General features: G+C 39.8%; 1 non-coding gene across 1 annotated transcript; it reads left to right on the top strand.

The window, feature by feature from the left end:
• The first annotated feature begins 343 nt into the window (after positions 1-343).
• LOC148568052 (small nucleolar RNA R71) lies at positions 344-451 on the top strand. Its single transcript, XR_015883075.1, has one exon. It is a non-coding gene; the product is annotated as a small nucleolar RNA R71 (small nucleolar RNA).
• Positions 452-20,329: the final 19,878 nt, after the last annotated feature.

Below are 20,329 nucleotides of genomic sequence, written 5' to 3'. Positions count from 1 at the left end.
CTTCTTCTGCATAAGAAGCCTCTTGAGTACTGTTGGATGCAGCTTGCATTCCATGCAGACTCTGAGAGATCATATTGACTTGCTGAGTCAATATTTTATTCTGAGCCAATATGGCATTCAGAGTATCAATCTCAAGAACTCCCTTCTTCATAGGCGTCCCATTATTCACAGGATTCCTTTCAGAAGTGTACATGAATTGGTTATTTGCAACCATGTCAATGAGTTCTTGAGCTTCTGCAGGTGTTTTCTTTAGGTGAATGGATCCACCTGCAGAAGTATCCAATGACATCTTAGATAACTCAGACAGACCATCATAGAATATATCCAGGATGGTCCATTCTGAAAGCATGTCAGAAGGACACTTTTTAGTCAACTGTTTGTATCTTTCCCAAGCTTCATAGAGGGATTCACCTTCTTTCTGTCTGAAGGTTTGAATATCAGCTCTAAGCTTGCTCAGCTTTTGAGGAGGAAAGTACTTTGCTAAGAAAGCCGTGACCAGCTTATCCCAAGAGTTCAGGCTGTCTTTGGGATGAGAATCCAACCATAATCTAGCTCTGTCTCTTACAGCAAAAGGGAAAAGCATGAGCCTGTAGACTTCAGGATCTACTCCATTAGTCTTAACAGTATCACATATCTGCAAGAATTCAGTTAAGAACTGAAAAGGATCTTCAGATGGAAGTCCATGAAACTTGCAGTTCTGCTGCATCAGAGAAACTAATTGAGGTTTCAGCTCAAAGTTGTTTGCTCCAATGGCAGGAATGGAGATGCTTCTTCCATGTAAATTGGAATTAGGTGCAGTAAAGTCACCAAGCATCTTCCTTACATTATTATTATTTTTTGCTACCATCTCCTCTTCCTGTTCAAAAATTTCTGAAAGGTTATCTCTGGATTGTTGTATTTTAGCTTCTCTTAATTTTTTCTTCAGAGTCCTTTCAGGTTCTGGATCTGCTTTAACAAAAATGTTCTTGTCCTTGCTCATGCTCATATGACAAAGAAGAGGGCACAGAAAAAATAGTAATAATAATATGGATCCTTTATACCACAGTATAGGGATCCTTGTGTTAGTAGAAGAAAAGAAGGGAAGAAAATCTGAACTCAGAGAGAGAGGGGGTTCGGATTTTTGGAGAGTTGAAGGAAAGATGTTAGTATATCAATAAACAAATAGAAGAAGATGAGAGGGGGAAGTGAATTTTCGAAAACAATTTTTGAAAAAGAGTTAGTGATTTTCGAAAATAGTTTTTGAAAAAGGTTAGTATTTTTTTTGAAAAATTTTTAAAATAAAAAATAAAAATAATTAGTTAATAAAAAAGAAATTTTTGAAAAAGAGGGAAGATATTTTCGAAAATTAGAGAGAGAGAGAGTTAGTTAGGTAGTTTTGAAAAAGTTAAGAAACAAACAAAAAGTTAGTTAGTTAGTTGAAACAAATTTGAAAATATAAGAAGTTGGGAAGTTAGAGAAGATATTTTGAAATCAAATTTTGAAAAAGATAAGATAAGAAGATATTTTTGAAAAGATATGATAGAAATTAGTTTTTGAAAAAGATTTGAATTTTTAAAATCACAATTAATGACTTGATTCACAAGAAATCACAAGATATGATTCTAGAACTTAAAGTTTGAATCTTTCTTAACAAGCAAGTAACAAACTTGAAATTTTTGAATCAAAACATTAATTGATTATGTTATTTTCGAAAATTTGATATAAAAATAAGAAAAATATTTTTGGAATTTTCGAAAATAACTAAGAATTTGAAAAAGATTTGATTTTTGAAAAAGATTTTGAAAAAGATAAGATTTTCAAATTGAAAATTTGATTTGACTCATGAGAAAAAATTTGATTTTAAAAATTTTTGAAAAAGTCAATCCAAATTTTCTAATTTGATGAGAGAAAAAGGGAAAGATATTTTTTTTTTGATTTTTTGGAATTTTTATGATGAGAGAGAAAAACACTAAAAAGATGCAATGCATGAAATTTTTAGATCAAAACATGTGATGTATGCAAGAATGCTATGAATGTCAAGATGAACACCAAGAACACTATGAATGTCAAGATGAACATCATAGACACAATTTTGAAAAATTTTTAATGCAAAGAAAACATGTAAGACACCAAACTTAGAAATCTTTCATGTTTAGACTCTAAGAAACGAAAAATGCACATGTAAAACAAGAAAAGACACAAAACATGAAAACATCAAGATCAAACAAGAAGACTTACCAAGAACAACTTGAAGATCATGAAGAACACTATGAATGCATGGAAATTTTCGAAAAATGCAAGATGTACATGCAATTGACACAAAACTTATAACATGACACATGACTCAAACAAGAAACATGAAATATTTTTTATTTTTTTTATTTTCTAAATATTTTTTTGGATTTTTATTTTATATTTTTTTTCGAAAAATTATTTTGAAAAAGAAAAATAAGGATTCCAAAATTTTTAATATGAATTCCAGGAATCTTATGCTCTAAAGCTCCAATCAAAGGGTCAGGCATGGCTTAATAGCCAGCCAAGCTTTAGTATGTAACTCAGACATGACACGCCTGACATTCCTTACATTCAACAGCCAATTGGCTAAGAAAGATAAAGAAGCTCTTCTCTTGAGTATAAGAATTGAGACATGGCTTTACAGCCAGCCAGGCTTCAACATGCTTCATGAAATACTAGAATTCATTCTTCAAAATTTTGAAGCCATAGAATAATTTATTTTTGAAAACATTTTTTTTTTCGAAAACAAAGGAGAAAATTTTTTTGAAAGGCTTTTGAAAAATTTTTGAAAACAAAACAAAAAGAAAAATTACCTGATCTGAGCAACAAGATGAACCGTCAGTTGTCCAAACTCGAACAATCCCCGACAACGGCGCCAAAAACTTGGTGCACGAAATTGTGATGTCCAGGCTCGAACAATCCCTGGCAACGTGAGCAACTTGGTACGCGTAATCGTGATTACACTTTAATTATGTAAAATTCATGGCTCTTTCTTGTCTCTGGCAATGGCGCCAAGAACATGGTGCCAATGCCATGGTTCACAACTTCGATACAACTAACCAGCAAGTGCACTGGGTCGTCCAAGTAATACCTTACGTGAGTAAGGGTCGAATCCCACGGAGATTATTGGTATGAAGCAAGCTATGGTCACCTTGCAAATCTCAGTCAGGCAGATATAAATTGATAATGATGTTTTCGAATAATAAATAATAGAATAGGGATAGAAATACTTATGTAATTCATTGGTGAGAATTTCAGATAAGCGAATAGAGATGCTTTTCGTTCCTCTGAACCTCTGCTTTCCTGCTATCTTCATCCAATCAGTCTTACTCCTTTCCATGGCTGGCTTTATGTGATACATCACCACTGTCAATGGCTACTTTCGGTCATCTCTCGGGAAAATGATCCAATGCCCTGTCACGGCATGGCTAATCGTCTGGAGGCATCACCCTTGCCAATGGCTTCATCTTATCCTCTCAGTGAATAATATGCTCACGCACCCTGTCACGGCACGGCTATTCATCTGTCGGTTCTCGATCATGCTGGAATAGGATTTACTATCCTTTTGCGTCTGTCACTAACGCCCTGCAATCGCGAGTTAGGAGCTCGTCACAGTCATTCAATCATTGAATCCTACTCGGAATACCACAGACAAGGTTTAGACTTTCCGGATTCTCTTGAATGCCGCCATCATTCTAGCTTACGCCACGAAGATTCTGGTTAGGAGATCTAAGAGATATTCATTCTAGCTTATTTCATGTAGAACAGAAGTGTTTGTCAGGCACGCGTTCATAAGGGAGAAGGATGATGAGCGTCACACATAATCATCACCTTTATCACGTTCTTGGGTGCGAATGGATATCCTAGAAGCGAAATAAGATGAATTGAATAGAAAACAGTAGTACTTTGCATTAATCTTTGAGAAACAGCAGAGCTCCACACCTTAATCTATGGAGTGTAGAAACTCTACCGTTAAAAATACATAAGTGAAAGGTCCAGGAATGGCCGAATGGCCAGCCCCTCTGATCTAAGAACCAGGCGTCCAAAGATGTCTAATACAATAGTAAGAGGTCCTATTTATAATAAACTAGTCACTAGGGTTTACATGAGTAAGTAATTGATGCATAAATCCACTTCCGGGGCCTACTTGGTGTGTGTTTGGGCTGAGCTTAAGTGTGGCACGTGTAGAGGTCCTCCTTGGAGTTGAACGCCAGTTTTAGTGCCAGTTTGGGCGTTCAACTCTGGTTTTGGCTCCTTTTCTGGCGCTGGACGCCAGATTTGGGTAGAAAGCTGGCATTGAACGCCAGTTTACGTCATCTATTCTTGGCCAAAGTATGGACTATTATACATTGCTGGATAGCCCTGGATGTCTACTTTCCAACGCAATTGGAATCGCGCCATTTCGAGTTTTGTAGCTCTAGAAAATCCACTTTGAGTGCAGGGAGGTCAGAATCCAACAGCATCAGCAGTCCTTCTTCAACCTCTGAATCTGATTTCTGCTCAAGTCCCTCAATTTCAGCCAGAAAATACCTGAAATCACAGAAAAACACACAAACTCATAGTAAAGTCCAGAAATGTGAATTTAACATAAAAACTGATGAAAACATCCCTAAAAGTAACTAGATCCTACTAAAAACATACTAAAAACAATGCCAAAAAGCGTATAAATTATCCGCTCATCAATCAACTGTCGGATTTCTCGTCTCGGATGAAAAATACCAGGTACAGCTACAGCATGGCTAATCATCTGTCGGTTCCCGCTAGCATCGGAATAGGATCCATTGATCCTTTTGCATACTGTCACTTGCGCCCAACGTTCGCAGGTTTGAAGCTCGTCATAGTCATCCCTTCCCGGATCCTACTCGGAATACCACAGACAAGGTTTAGACTTTCCGGATCGCAAGAATGCTGTCAATTGTTCTAGCCTATACCACAAAGATACTAATCTCACGGACTCGGTCTGTGTATTAGATATCCAAGAGAATATACTCCGGCTGTCGTCCAATGACTACGTTGAACATCATGTAGACCACTTTGTGGTTGTCAGGCACGCGGATCTTGGCTAAGTGAGTAACAAAGATTGGGTGATTGTCACGGGTCACCCCTTCATTCTGGCTTAACTGAATTAAGTACGAGAGTATATCTTGGAGAAGAAGTAGGCGTTAATTGAATAGAAAAACAATAGTAATTGCATTAATCCATGAAAAACAGCAGAGCTCCATACCTTAATCTATGGGGTGTAGAAACTCCACTGTAGAAAATACATAAGTGAAAAGGGTCTAGGCATGGCCGAATGGCTAGCTTCCATGCCAAAGGTCTAAGGACTAAACGACCAGAGATAAAAACCTATATAATAAATCTCTAAAAGTAGTTTTTATACTAAACTAGTAACCTAGGTTTACAGAAAATGAGTAACTAAGTGCAGATAGTGCAGAAATCCACTTTCGGGGCCCACTTGGTGTGTGCTTGGGCTGAGCATTGAAGCTTTTTCATGCATAGGCTGTTCCTAGAGTTAAACGCCAGCTTTGGTGCCAGTTTGGGCGTTTAACTCCAATTCTGGTGCCAGTTTGGTCGTTTTACGCCAAGATGTTTTAGGCTGACTTTGAACGCCAGTTTGGGCCAGCAAATCTCGGGCAAAGTATGGACTATTATATATTGATGGAAATCCCAGGATCTCTACTTTCCAACGCGATTGAGAGGGCATAAATTGGGCTTCTGTAGCTCCAGAAACTCCACTTTGAGTGCAACAGGGTCAGAATCCAACAGTATCTGCAGTCCTTTTTCAGCCTCTGAATCAGATTTTTGCTCAGGTCCCTCAATTTCAGCCAGAAAATACCTGAAATCATAGAAAAATACACAAACTCATAGTAAAGTCCAGAAATGTGATTTTTGAATAAAAAATAACAAAAATATAATAAAAAGTAACTAAAACATACTAAAAACTATGTAAAAACAATGCCAAAAAGGCTATAAATTATCCACTCATCAATGACACATTTTCTAAATTTAGTGTGGGATAGCTTGTTGGTTTAGACTATACTCAAAACGGAAATTTATTGGTAAATTCTAGATCAACATAAAATCTCGCATCAACTGCCGATGCACTACGCCTCGCCGTCACAGCCGCGTTGCCGTCATGCACAAGGGGAGAAGAAGGAGAGCGACGGGGAGAAGAGGAAGGGATGGCACCGTGACTGGGCTCGCCGCCGTTGCGTCACAGTCGCAGGAGCTTCCAGTTCTGCCGCCTCCAAGCACGAGCCAGTAAGAGAGGAAGACGTCGCCACCGCTGTTTGCGTTGTCATCTCCTGTCCGCGCCGTCGCCGTTCGCAAAGAGAGAGAGACGCGCGGCGAAGGAGTTGCTGCCGTGGAGAAGCCACCGTGTTCTGCTGTCGCCACCAGATTTGCCACTGCCAAAGCTTCTGGTCGAGCCTCCGTTCCTGGGAAAAACTACCGTAAGGTTTTAAGTATTGGGTTTTGTTTCGTTTGAGTTTTCGGAAACATTACAATTATTGCATGTTAGTTTCAGTTCCCGTTGCCTAAGTCCAGTTGATAAACCCCCTTTTTAGGGTTTATCTTGTGTTGAATTTAGAGCATTTTGATAACCTTTTCTCACATTTATTCAATGAAATAGCATGATTTTGTGATTGTCTCTTTATTTGTTCTTAAATGTGAAAACATGGTTTTTAGACCTTTAATTTGATGAATTTTATCTCCCTTTGATTCCACTAGATGCCTTAATGTGTTTGCTAGTGATTTCAGATTGAAAAGGGTTAGGAAAGGATCAAAGGAGTGGAAGGAAAGCATACAAAGTGGAGAAATCATGAAAAGCCAAAGATTTGGAAAAAGCCCATGGAGGCGCGCGCGCACTATGCGCCTACGCGCAGATTGTGAAATGCTCCAGGGACGCGTACACGCACTGTGCGCTTACGCGCCGAAGGCCGCACGTGATTTTTAAAGACTCATGCCTAGCAATTTTGGAGGGTTTCTGGCCCCATTTGGAGCTGGGTTTTTGGTGGGAAAAGGCTAAATAGACCAAGAAATGAAGGGGAAGACATTATAGACACCACTACACACATTAGAGAGAGTTTTAGTTAGTTTTAGAGAGAGAAGCTCTCACTTCTCTCTAGGATTAGGATTAGGTTAGATCTAGATTAGGAACTCTTAGATCTAGGTTTAATTTCATGCTTTGATTCACTTTTCCTTTTGTAATTCTTCTTCTTCTACATCTCTTCTCTTTAGTTTAGCATTTAATTATTGTAATTATCTACTTTTATGTGATGCACTTTTGTTCTTCTATTTCTTTTTAATGCAATGCATGTTTTGATTTCCTTTATTGTTCATTTAATTTGTTGTTGTTTAATTCCTTGCAATTGAGTAGTGTAGATTTACCTTCTTTGCAATTTTACTATGCTTTCCTTTTATGCCTTCCATGTGTTTAATGAAATGCTTGGAAGGAGGTTAGAGTAGAATTTTATGCTCTTGGCTTGGGACTGTAACTTAGGAACTCTTGAGTTACTAATGCCCAAGTAATTGATGATTGGGAGCCATTAACTCTAGGTCTCACTAATTGAATTGGTGGAGAGTTAGGACTTATGGACTTGGATTGATATAGCTCATTTGACTTTCCTTTACCTAGTTAGAGGATGACTTAATGGGATTGATCCTTGCCAATTCTCATGTTGTGGTTAGTGATAGGGATAGAGATCCTTGACCACCAAACCTTACCAAGACCTTTTTAGCTATTAGTTTATTTTCATTGCCATTTATCTTTCATGTCTCTTATCAAAACCCCAAACATTAATCCTAACCAATAACAAGAACACTTTATTACAATTCCTAGGGAGAATGACCCGAGGTTTAAATACTTCGGTTTATAGATTTTAGGGGTTTGTACATGTGACAAACAAATTTTTGTATGAAAGGATTATTGATTGGTTTAGAAACTATACTTGCAACGAGATCTCATTGGAGAAATTCTAAACCGTCAAAAATTCGTTCATCAAAATGGCGCCGTTGCCGGGGATTTGCAATGGTGTTATGTTATTGGTTATTGTATATATGTGAATATTGTGAATAGGTTTGTCTTTTGCTTGTTTACTAGTTTTTGTTAGTTTTATTTTGTTTTTCCACTATGAATTCCCACTTTGGCTATGAGTTTGGTTCTCACTATGTTGTAGGAAATGTGGACTTTACTGACAACATGTACCAAGGATGGAACACTTCAAGATGGGAGGAGCCTCAAGGAATTGATCACTCCTATTGGCAACAACCTCCGGATACTCATAGGTATAATTCACATCCTAGTGCATGCCAATTCAATGGCCATGGTGACTCTTTTTGTGATAATCAAGTACCACCACCATATGCTTATGACCCTTACCCTCGACATGACTATCAACCATGCTCACAAGCCCATTTTTACGAAGCACCTTCTTGTGACCCATACCCACCATATAACCAATCACCCATACCATTTCCTTGTGACTGTTATGAGCAAGAACCTTTAGAACCACCACAACCCTATCGTGATTACCACCAAGAACCACCTCAATACATACCATCTCCATACCCTTACCAAGAAGAACCGCCTGCCCACTATGAACCCTTTCTCCAAAATAATGAACCTTCCTATCCACCCCAAGCCCCAAATAGATTATTCTCTCACCTTGCTACTTCAAGGCCAAGCGGATATGTAAAGGAACACCCTAGAGTTTATGACTAATTTGTCTAAGGTAGTGGATTGTTTAGCCTACCAATGCTTGAACACTCAAGGTGTCTCCATAGCCACATGTGAAAAACCAAAAGAGGAGCAACGCATGAAAGAGAAATTGGAAAATCCGGTGGAGAAGAAGGAAGAGTCGAGCTTTGTGTTGGAGCAATTGGAGAAACCTAGGGTCATTGAAGAAAAGGAAGAAGTGGTTGAAGATCTAGGAGATGTGGAACCACCATGGCAGTCTCAACAACCTCCGGAGCATATAAAGATTGAAGAATATGAGAAGGTTGATCAAGATATGGATTCAATCATCAATGAATTCTTATCAATAATTGAATCCTCTCCCATGGGGCGTGAAACTGATGCTATTGAAAACAACGCAACACCAAATGATGTTGGTGATCTCATTGAAGACTCTTCCATCAAAGGTGAAGTTGATATGGAAGTAGATTTCACACAACCTCCCAAGTTTGACTTGATTGATGATGAGGAGGAATTGGAAGAAGTCAACAAGCAAGAAGAAGATGAAAGAAGTTGTCAAGAGGTGGAGCTACTCAAAGAAGAGCATAAGGGAATAGACCTTGCATTGTCTAAGTGTGGGGAGGTTTCCCTCCCTAAATCACCGTCCAACATGACATTCAAGTGGGTAAAATCCTCAAACCTAAGCTTTACTTTCTCACTTGAATATGGCTTGATTGAAATGGATGGACAACTTAGAACTCTTTGTAAAACTAAGAGTAAGAAGGAGTTGTGTAGTGGTTGGAAGTTTGGAATTAGGCTCATTGATGTCAAAGCTTCAAAGCATAGGGACCATGATTGGATGAATACCACTTTACATGGGTCTAGGAAAAAGACTTGGTATGCTAAAGAGAATTCTACTTGTCAACCACCCCAATGGAAAATTCATAGAGACCAACTATGGAAGCTCGTATCTTGGGTGGACTTCCATCCAAACTTGGTGAAGATGGTTGGAGCTTCTGTCAACCATTTGAGGAGCAAAGACCCTTGGAGATTCAAGGATGAGTACAAGCATAAGCCACCATGACAAAGAGCTTCCCAAATGTCCAACTTAAGGACTTAAACTAAAAGTGCTAGATGGGAGACACCCCACCATGGTAAACTTTTTCCACCCCCTTGAATTTTTTATTAATAAGTGAATTGAGTTACCACTGTAGATAGTTTTCTTTCCATATATTTCTTTCAATAAATTGGTTGTAGGTTGCTTGTGGAGCAAGTCTCTTTTGCTTGTATTTGAAGATTCTAAAAAAAAGCCAAAAAGAAATTTTGTCATTTTGTATTTTTGGCTAATTTTGAGCTGTAGGTAATATTAGGAGGATTTTAAGCTGTTTTTGTTATTTCTGAAAAAAAAAAAGAGAGGGGACAGGGATGCGTACGCACGCTGTGCGCGCACACGTCCATACACAGATGCAGGCCCATACATTTCCCAGAGAGTTAGGCCATCCTTGTGCCAACACTAGGCTAATGGCATAACCTCATGCACGCGTATGCGCACTGCGTGCATACGCGTCGATACGCATAATCTGCAACGCACGCGAACGCGCACATACCGCGCGCGCGTCGACTCACTAAAGCAGTTCCCAGGACTACAACCCGAGAGTTGTGATGATGCTGGGCTAGCATTAAGCCTCTGGCCTAACTCACCCCATGCGGACGCACACTGTACGCGTTCGGGCCCACGCCTACATCTTCCACCTACGCAAAAGTGTACTTGACACTTCCGCGCCACTCGCTCATTTTCCCATCCGCGCGGATGCGCACAGTGCGCGCACGCGCGGATTCAAATTAATTAATCCCAAGGGATGCGAGAACCCTAGCGCAGTCGCGCACTTCCACCCCCTTCTTTTCAACGTTCACTCTTCCCTCCCCTCCTTCCAAACCTCCACAGTCACCACCCATAACCGCCACCGTCTAGCGAACATTTCGTCACCGCCGGCCGCCTTCACCCCATCTCCTCTTTCTTCCTCCCTTATCCTCTTTTCTCACCGTTCTCTCTTATCTGCTCCCTCTCTCATTTCCCATCTTTCCACCCCTCTGCCTATTCCCCCCTCCTCTGCCACCGAACTCCGTCGCGGCCACCAGCTACCGCCGGCGAGCATCTGGACTTCACTTCCCTCCATTTCTCCTCTTCCTCAATCACCACCCACCTCTATCATCACTGCAACCACCCTCTACTCTACTGCCCCGGGCCACTACGCTGTGCGCTCCTCATTGCGCCACCATGAGTCCGCCGTCACCACTGCTGGGTGGCGCTGTCATCAACCATCATTTCCTCTATTTCTCTCTTTCATTTCTGCTTCTGCACTCCAGGTTACCCCTGCCTCTTCTCTATTTCTTTACTATTTTTCATTAATTTTGGTATGATTAGATTAGATTAATTAGTTGAATAATCTGTTTGTTAGGTTAGCTTAGAAATGCATGCTGTTAGGTAGTTAGGATGTGGTTAGATGATTTTAGGCCTGATAAGTGCTCTGTTGTGTTTATTTTGTCCAAGTGTTACATGCTGAATGATGAGTGGTGTGCTCTATTTTATATGTTCTGTTTCACTGCTGTCTTGCTTGCTTAATGCTGCCAAGTCATATGAGTCCCTTGATTGTTCTACCTATTTGATATGGTGAACTCATATGACTGTTTTTGCTATTTGGGAACGTCTAAATTACTGCCGGAATGCTGCCCGAATTTCTAAAAATTGTTATTCTTCAACTTGTCACTTAGGATTGGACTAGGTACCTCTCATATTGAGCTTCGATTGAGTTTACTAAGTTCAACCCTAGGTTACTTGGGTTGGTATTGCCGCTTTTGTCATGATTCCCGTGTTATGCATCCATTCGAACCTTTCCGTGCTTTCACTTTTCAAGTTAGTCAAATGCCTTTTGAATTGTGCTACATTCACCATTTGATTTAGCTTGACAATATCTTTGAACATGGTTCACTATTTTACAACATTTGGTGCATTTCAACTTGTGTAACTCTTTCTCACTCAAATTGATTTCTAACTTGTCTTAGTTACACAAAGTACATTTCACCCTTTGCAACACCAATTATTGCATAATCCATGACCATGACATTGATTGATGACTTGCTTTTAAATAATTGCTTCTTTTGCAATCTCTTATTTCATCATAAATGACTGCTTCCTCCTCATGTTTGTTAGTATGCGTGTTACCCGTACTTTTGATTCATTGTGATTAAGCAAATGACCATCATACCCCTAACCGTTGAACTAATTTTTCTAACTTTTAACTTGCCTAACATACTAATTTTTCTTTTTAGTTTTCAACTAACTCTCTAACCATTCTTTTTGGGTATGATGCTCATTGAGCTTAATGAACAAGCATTGTGCAGATATTGCTTGCATTCTTGGTTTATGGCTTTTGTATTGAATGCTACTTCTTGTTGCTTGTATTCCAAGTTTTCTTCTTTTTAACTCACTTCATTTTAATATGCCATTCCTTGCCTTTCCATGCCCCTATTTGGCCTATTTGTTATATCATGTCATATTTGCTTTCAGGATGGCCGATAGAGGAAAAGCAAAGGCTACTACCTCAAGAAAGAGGAAGAAATCTCAAGCCTCTACCCTCTCTCCTTATGCCAACTATGCCATGAACCCACTTAATGAAGTAGATAAACAGAATTAGCTGCTACCACCCATTGACACGTACAAATTTCCCAATCTTTACTGCGAGCTGCGCTTCCCTACTTATCAGAAGATAAAACTAAACATTGAGAAGAAATTGGCCCTTCCTAATGACCTGAGGCGCTCCATTAATACCCGTATTCAGGGATTGGGCTTAGGCTTTGTTGATAGAGATTTTGGAAGAATAAACACTTCATGGGTCAAGGAGTTCTACTGCAACCTCTTTCGCACGACCCTTGAGTCAGTCCACCTACGGGGCGGGCAGTTCTTAGTGACTGAGGCTGCTATTGAGGGTGTATTACATTGCCTACCTCGAACTGGTGACACATGTGCATACCAGTAGGCAGAGATAGTAATAAATGCTATGAACTTTGATTATGAGGTGCTGAAGTGCGTTACTGCCACAACGGACGCCCCTTGGGTAATGGATGCTGACAACAAGAAGCCCAAGGGGATGTTATTTGGTTATCTGTCTAGAGAGGCTAGGACTTGGCAGTAGATATTCGCCCACTATGTCCTTCCTACTACCCATTTTTCTGAGATTCCAATGGATATGCTTTTTCCGATTGGCTGTGTCATGGAGGGGAAGGAGGTATACTTCCCCCGGCTGTTCAGGCGAGGCATGTGGCGAGCACACATCCGTGGCCTACTACCTTTTCCCAGTGCCCCATGGAGGGACGATGACGTGACACCACCACCCCTAGACGACGACGACAAGAAGGTTACTATTCCGTGGGGTACGTAGGTGCACGAGAAGCCCCCATCCAAGCGCCGCTCTCGAGCTAGAGCAGCAGTAGAGGCAACTAGACCTTCATCTTCTACAGCAGCGGCAGTACCTTCCTCTTCTTCAGCAGCAGTAGTAGCACCTTTACCACCACCACCAGCACCCGAGCCGACATATCTGCTAGTACAGTGCTTGTTTCGCTTCATGGAGCGCAACGAGTATCGTATCATGCGACGTCTCGATCGCATAAACCAGGTGTTTGTATCACAGGGCATTGAGCTTCCCCCTCTCCCCGACTCTCCCGCTTCCGATGCGGAGGATCACGAGGCAGAACACGAGGAGGAGCATGTTGAGGAGCCGATTTGGCAGGAGGCACCTCCACAGACGCAGGCTACTCAAGAGACCCAGCAGCCTCCCGAGGAGCCAGTGCCCCAGATTGAGCCCCAGCCGGAACCAGATGCGACTGTTGACCCTCACCATGAGCCCTATCAGTAGCATCGAGGATGATGATTCATCTTAAGTGTGGGGAGGTCACCATCATCGCCGTCGGTGGATTTGGTGAACATTTTCAGACACTATCACTTAGTTCATCTTATTTTGCTTTATTTTGCACTATTTTGGGATTATTGTACATATTTGCTATTGTGGATACTTTTATTTTGGTTATTGCACACTTTTATTGTATATATTGCATTTTAGCCTTGTGGTTGTGATTTAAAAAATGTTTTGAATTGTTGAAAACCTAGTTAAACCCTTTGTGCATAAAAGAATTTGTTTTGATTGAAAAAAGAGGGTAAACTAAGGAATTCTAGAATTTCTTAATCACAACATTGTATTTAGAATAAGCTTAATCAAAATAATGAATTTTTCCAAGGAATTTATATAAAGGGCACCACCCCAATTGAGTGGAAAATTTTTGTGGAACTTGCATGAATTCATACTTTTGTGGATCATATTTTGAGCTAAGAACACAAGATTGTGAGTTTTGAGCCTAATTGTGTGGTGACATTTTATAACCACTTAGTTTTCTTCTTGTGTGAAATTGTTCTCCTCCTATAATTGTGATCTTTGATTTGTTTAATTCTTTATGTCTAAATATTCCTTTTATTCATGCTTTATATGATTGAGGCCATTATTTCATTAGCTCACTTACCCAAATAGCCCACCTTTTACTCTCCATTGTCAACCAAATTTGAGCCTACGCTTAACCCAATTGTTCTTTATTTTAGCACATTACAAGCCTAAAGCGGAAAACAATAAAGTCTATTATTTGGATCTTTGATTAGCTTAGGCTAGTGAGAGTGTTTTATATTCAAGTTTGGGGAGATTGGGAACATTGGTCGGAATAAAAGGGGGTTTGGTATTTATATATTTGAGAATTGGGTGCACACTCATGAATTGATCAAATGTATAGACTTTATGCATTGATGTTCTTGTATGTAGCTTGAAAGAAAAAAAAATGAGAAAAACAAAAGAAAAAAAAGAAAACAAATGAAAAAAATATATAGAAAAAGAAAGAAAAAGAAGAAAACAATAAAAAGGGGACAAAATACCCCAAAGCAAAGTCCAATAAAAGTCAATGCATAAGTGTTATTGATGAGCGGATAATTTACACGCTTTTTGGCATTGTTTTTAGGCAGTTTTTAGTATGTTTTAGTTACTTTTTATTATATTTTTATTAGTTTTTAAATAAAAATCACATTTCTGGACTTTACTATGAGTTTGTGTGTTTTTCTGTGATTTCAGGTATTCTCTGGCTGAAATTGAGGGACCTGAGCAAAAATCTGAATCAGAGGCTGAAAAAGGACTGCAGATGATGTTGGATTTTCACCTCCCTGCACTTGAAGTGGATTTTCTGGAGCTACAGAAGCCCAATTGGTGCGCTCTCAATTGCGTTGGAAAGTAGACATCCTGGGCTTTCCAGCAATATATAATAGTCTATACTTTTCTCGAGTTTTGATAACGCAAATTGGCGTTTAAACGCCAACTTTCCACCCTATTCTGGCGTTAAACGCCAAAACTGGCATAAAAGCTGGAGTTGAACGCCCAAACTGGCATAAAAGCTGGCATTTAACTCCAAGAAAAGTCTCTACATGTGAAAGCTTCAATGCTCAGCCCAAACACACACCAAGTGGGCTTGGAAGTGGATTTCTGCATCATTTACTCATTTCTGTAAACCCTAGGTTACTGGTTCATTATAAAAACCACTTTTAGTGATTCATTTTGTACCTCATAACATTTTACATTAGAATTTTGTATCTTCTACGGCATGAGTCTCTAAACTCCATGGTTGGAGGTGAGGAGCTCTGCTGTGTCTCGATGGATTAATGCAATTACTACTGTTTTCCATTCAATCACGCTTGTTTCTATTCTAATATATTCACTCGCACTTCAACATGATGAATGCGATGATCCGTGACATTCATCACCATTCTCAACCTATGAACGCGTGCCTGACAACCACTTCCGTTCTACCTTAGATTGAGTGTGTATCTCTTTGGTTCCTGATTCATGAGTTTGATTGCCTCTCCTAACAACAGAGCATTCGAATCTGTGAGATCGGAGTCTTCATGGTATAAGCTAAAATCAATTGGCAACATCCTTGAGATCCAGAATGTCTAAAACTTGTCTGTAGTATTCCGAGTAGAATTCGGGAAGGAATGACTGTGACAAGCTTCAAACTCGCGAGTGTTGGGCGTAGTGACAAACGCAAAAGGATCAATAGATCCTATTCCAACATGAGTAAGAATCGACAGATGATTAGCCGTGCAGTGACAGCGCATTTGGACCATTTTCACTAAGAGGACGGACGGTAGCCATTGACAACGGTGATCCCCCAACATACAGCTTGCCATGGAAGGAGACTTACGTGCGTGAAGAAGAAGACAGTAGGAAAGCAGAGATTCAGAAGACAGAGCATCTCCAAAATTTCAACCTGTTCTCTATTACTGCATAACAAGTATTATTTAATTCATGTTCTTTTACTCATTCCAATTAAAACTGAGAATTATTATTGATATCCTAACTAAGAGTTACAAGATAACCATAGCTTGCTTCAAACCGACAATCTCAGTGGGATCGACCCTTACTCACGTAAGGTATTACTTGGACGACCCAGTGCACTTGCTGGTTAGTTGTGCAGAATTGCAAAAGTGTGATTGTGATTTCGTGCACCAGTTGTGAAAATCAAAAGAAAATGCATGAGTATGTGAAAAGTGAAGGATGGGTAGTTTAGGTTAGTACTTAATTGTATAGGGTATTATATAGGTTAGGGGGGAAAGTTTGGGCTAATCAAAGATTCAAATCCTAGTCCACTTACCCATATATAATCCTACCTTGACCCTAGCCCCATTATAACCTTATGGAAAAGCCCTCATGATATTTGTATGCATGCATTGAATAATTGTTGATTGTTAGATGAAGAACAAATTTTGGAAAGCATGATTAGGGAAGAATTGAGTGAATCAACCCCTAAACACTTGAGTGACTAAAGCGGATAGACATCCGGTGAGGGTTCGATTGCTCAATTGCATGTATTCGTCACCATCATTCTATTCATGCAAGTTTGTAAACTATTTTTGATAATTCAATTCAATTGTGGGTTGGATTTTGATTCTAATTACTCTAGCCTTTATGCTTATATATGTTCTCTTGGAAGTTGAGTTGTTTTGGCCAAGCATTTGCATTCATATAGTTAGTTGCATTTAGATAGTTTGCATTTAGATAGTTTAGTTGCATTGAATAAATCTCATACCCTTTGCTTCATTCTTGGTTTAGCATGACGACATGCTAAGGTTCAAGTGTGGGGAGGTTGATAAACCCCATTTTTAGGGTTTATCTTGTGTTAAATTTAGAGCATTTTATTAACCTTTTCTCACATTTATTCAATGAAATAGCATGATTTTGTGATTGTCTCCTTATTTGTGCTTAAATATGAAAACATGCTTTTTAGACCTTTAATTTGATGATTTTTATCTCCCTTTGATTCCACTAGATGCCTTGATGTGTTTGCTAGTGATTTCAGATTGAAAAGGGCTAGGAAAGGATCAAAGGAGTGGAAGGAAAACATACAAAGTAGAGAAATCATGAAAAGCCAAAGATTTGGAAAAAGCCCATGGGCGCGCCGCACACAATGCGCCTACGTGCGGATTGCGAAATACTCCAGGGATGCATACGCGCACTGTGCACGTAAGCGCCGAAGGCCCACATGATTTTTAAAGAAGAACTCGTGCCTAGCGATTTTGGAGGGTTTCTGGCCCCATTTGGAGCTGGGTTTTTAGCGGAAAAAGGCTAAATAGACCAAGGAATGAAGGGGAAGACATCATAGACACCACTACACACATTAGAGAGAGTATTAGTTAGTTATAGAGAGAGAAGCTCTCACTTCTCTCTAGGATTAGGATTAGGTTAGATGTAGATTATGAACTCTTAGATCTAGGTTTAATTTCATGCTTTGATTCACTTTTCCTTTTGTAATTCTTCTTCTTCTACATCTCTTCTCTTTAGTTTAGCATTTAATTCTTGTAATTCTCTACTTTTATGTGATGCACTTTTGTTCTTCTATTTCTTTTTAATGCAATGCATATTTTGATTTCCTTTATTGTTCATTTGATTTGTTGTTGTTTAGTTTCTTGCAATTGAGTAGTGTAGATTTACTTTCCTTGCAATTTTACTATGCTTTCCTTTTATACCTTCCAAGTGTTTGATGAAATGCTTGGAAGGATGTTTGATGAGCGGATAAATTATACCCTTTTTGGCATTGTTTTTACATAGTTTTTAATATGTTTTAGTTACTTTTTATTATATTTTTATTAGTTTTTATGCAAAAATCACATTTCTAGACTTTACTATGTGTTTGTGTGTTTTTCTATAATTTCAGGAATTTTCTGGCTGAAATTGAGGGACCTGAGCAAAAGTCTGATTCAGAGGCCGAGAAAGGACTGCAAATGCTGTTGGATTCTGACCCTCCTGCATTCGAAGTGGATTTTCTAGAGCTAAAAAAGCCCAATTGGCCCTCTGTCAATTGCTTTGGAAAGTAGACATCTTGGGCTTTTCAGAAATGTATAATAGTCCATACTTTTTCCGAGATTTGATGGCCCAAACTGGTGTCCAAACGCACACCAGAGACTCTTTTTCTGGCGTAAAACGCCAGAACTGGCACCAGAACTGGAGTTAAACGCCAAAACTGGCACCCAAGCTAGCGTTTAACTCCAAGAATGGCCTATGCACGTGAAAGCTTCAATGCTCAGCCCAAGCACACACCAAGTGGGCCCCGAAATTGGATTTCTGCACTATCTGAACTTAGTTACTTATTTTTTGTAATCCTAGTAACTATTTTAGTATCAATAGCACTTTTTACTATTGTATTCGCATCTCTGGACGTTTAGTCCTTAGACTTATACTATCCTTGGACTTGGAGGCTGGCCATTCGGCCATGCCTAGACCTTTTTCTCTTATGTATTTTCTACGGTGGAGTTTCTACACCTCATAGATTAAGGTGCGGAGCTCTGCTGTCCTTCATAAATTAATGCAAGTACTATTATTTCTCTTTCAATTCACGCTTACTTCTTCGCCAAGATATACTCTCGTACTTAATTCAGTTAAGTTAGAATGAAGGAGTGACCTGTGACAATCACCCACTATCTTTGTTACTCGCTTTGCCAAGATCTGCGTGTGATGCACGAAATTGTGTTCCATGTTCTTTGTACTTGTGTGAGATTAACAATATATAATTGTATTGAATCCTCATTGTGGCTCTATGTGTGGACACAACTCCGTTCAACTAACCAGCAAGTGCACTGGGTCGTCCAAGTAATACCTTACGTGAGTAAGGGTCGAATCCCACGGAGATTGTTGGTATGAAGCAAGCTATGGTCACCTTGTAGATCTCAGTCAGGCAAATATAAATGGTTATGTGGTTTTCGAATAATAAATAATAAAATAGGGATAGAGATACTTATGTAAATCATTGGTAGGAATTTCAGATAAGCGAATGGAGATGCTTTTCGTTCCTCTGAACCTCTGCTTTCCTGCTATCTTCATCCAATCAGTCTTACTCCTTTCCATGGCTGGCTTTATGTGATACATCACCACTGTCAATGGCTACTTTCGGTCATCTCACGGGAAAATGATCCAATGCCCTGTCACGGCACGGCTAATCGTCTGGAGGCATCACCCTTGTCAATGGCTTCATCTTATCCTCTCAGTGAATAATATGCTCACGCACCCTGTCACGGCACGGCTATTCATCTGTCGGTTCTCGATCATGCTGGAATAGGATTTACTATCCTTTTGCGTCTGTCACTAACGCCCTGCAATCGCGAGTTTGGAGCTCGTCACAGTCATTCAATCATTGAATCCTACTCGGAATACCACAGACAAGGTTTAGACCTTCCGGATTCTCTTGAATGCCGCCATCATTCTTGCTTACGCCACGAAGATTCTGGTTAGGAGATCTAAGAGATACTCATTCTAGCTTTATTCATGTAGAACAGAAGTGTTTGTCAGGCACGCGTTCATAAGGGAGAAGGATGATGAGCGTCACACATAATCATCACCTTCATCACGTTCTTTGGTGCGAATGGATATCTTAGAAGAGAAATAAGAAGAATTGAATAGAAAACAGTAGTACTTTGCATTAATCTTTGAGGAACAGCAGAGCTCCACACCTTAATCTATGGAGTGTAGAAACTCTACCGTATGAAAATACATAAGTGAAGGTCCAGGCATGGCCGAGATGGCCAGCCCCCTAAACGAGATCACAGGATCAAAATACAATCCAGGATGCCTAATACAATAGTAAGAGGTCCTATTTATAATAAACTAGCTACTAGGGTTTACATGAGTAAGTAATTGATGTATAAATCCACTTCCGGGGCCCACTTGGTGTGTGTTTGGGCTGAACTTAAGTTTAGCATGTGCAGAGGCCATTTGTGGAGTTGAACGCCAGTTTCTGTGCCAGTTTGGGCGTTCAACTCTGGTTTTGGATCCTTTTCTGGCGCTGGACGCCAGATTTGGGCAGAAGGCTGGCGTTGAACGCCAGTTTACGTCGTCAATTCTTGGCCAAATTATGGACTATTATATATTTCTGGAAAGCCCTGGATGTCTACTTTCCAACGCAATTGGAAGCGCGCCATTTGGAGTTCTGTAGCTCCAGAAAATCCACTTTGAGTGCAGGGAGGTCAGAATCCAACAGCATCAGCAGTCCTTTTTCAACCTCTGAATCCGATTTTTGCTCAAGTCC

Source organism: Arachis ipaensis, chromosome B4 (genome assembly GCF_059453495.1).
Source record: "Arachis ipaensis isolate K30076 ecotype BB chromosome B4, ASM5945349v1, whole genome shotgun sequence".
Lineage (NCBI taxonomy): Eukaryota > Viridiplantae > Streptophyta > Magnoliopsida > Fabales > Fabaceae > Arachis > Arachis ipaensis.
This window is presented reverse-complemented; position numbering and strand designations above follow the sequence as displayed.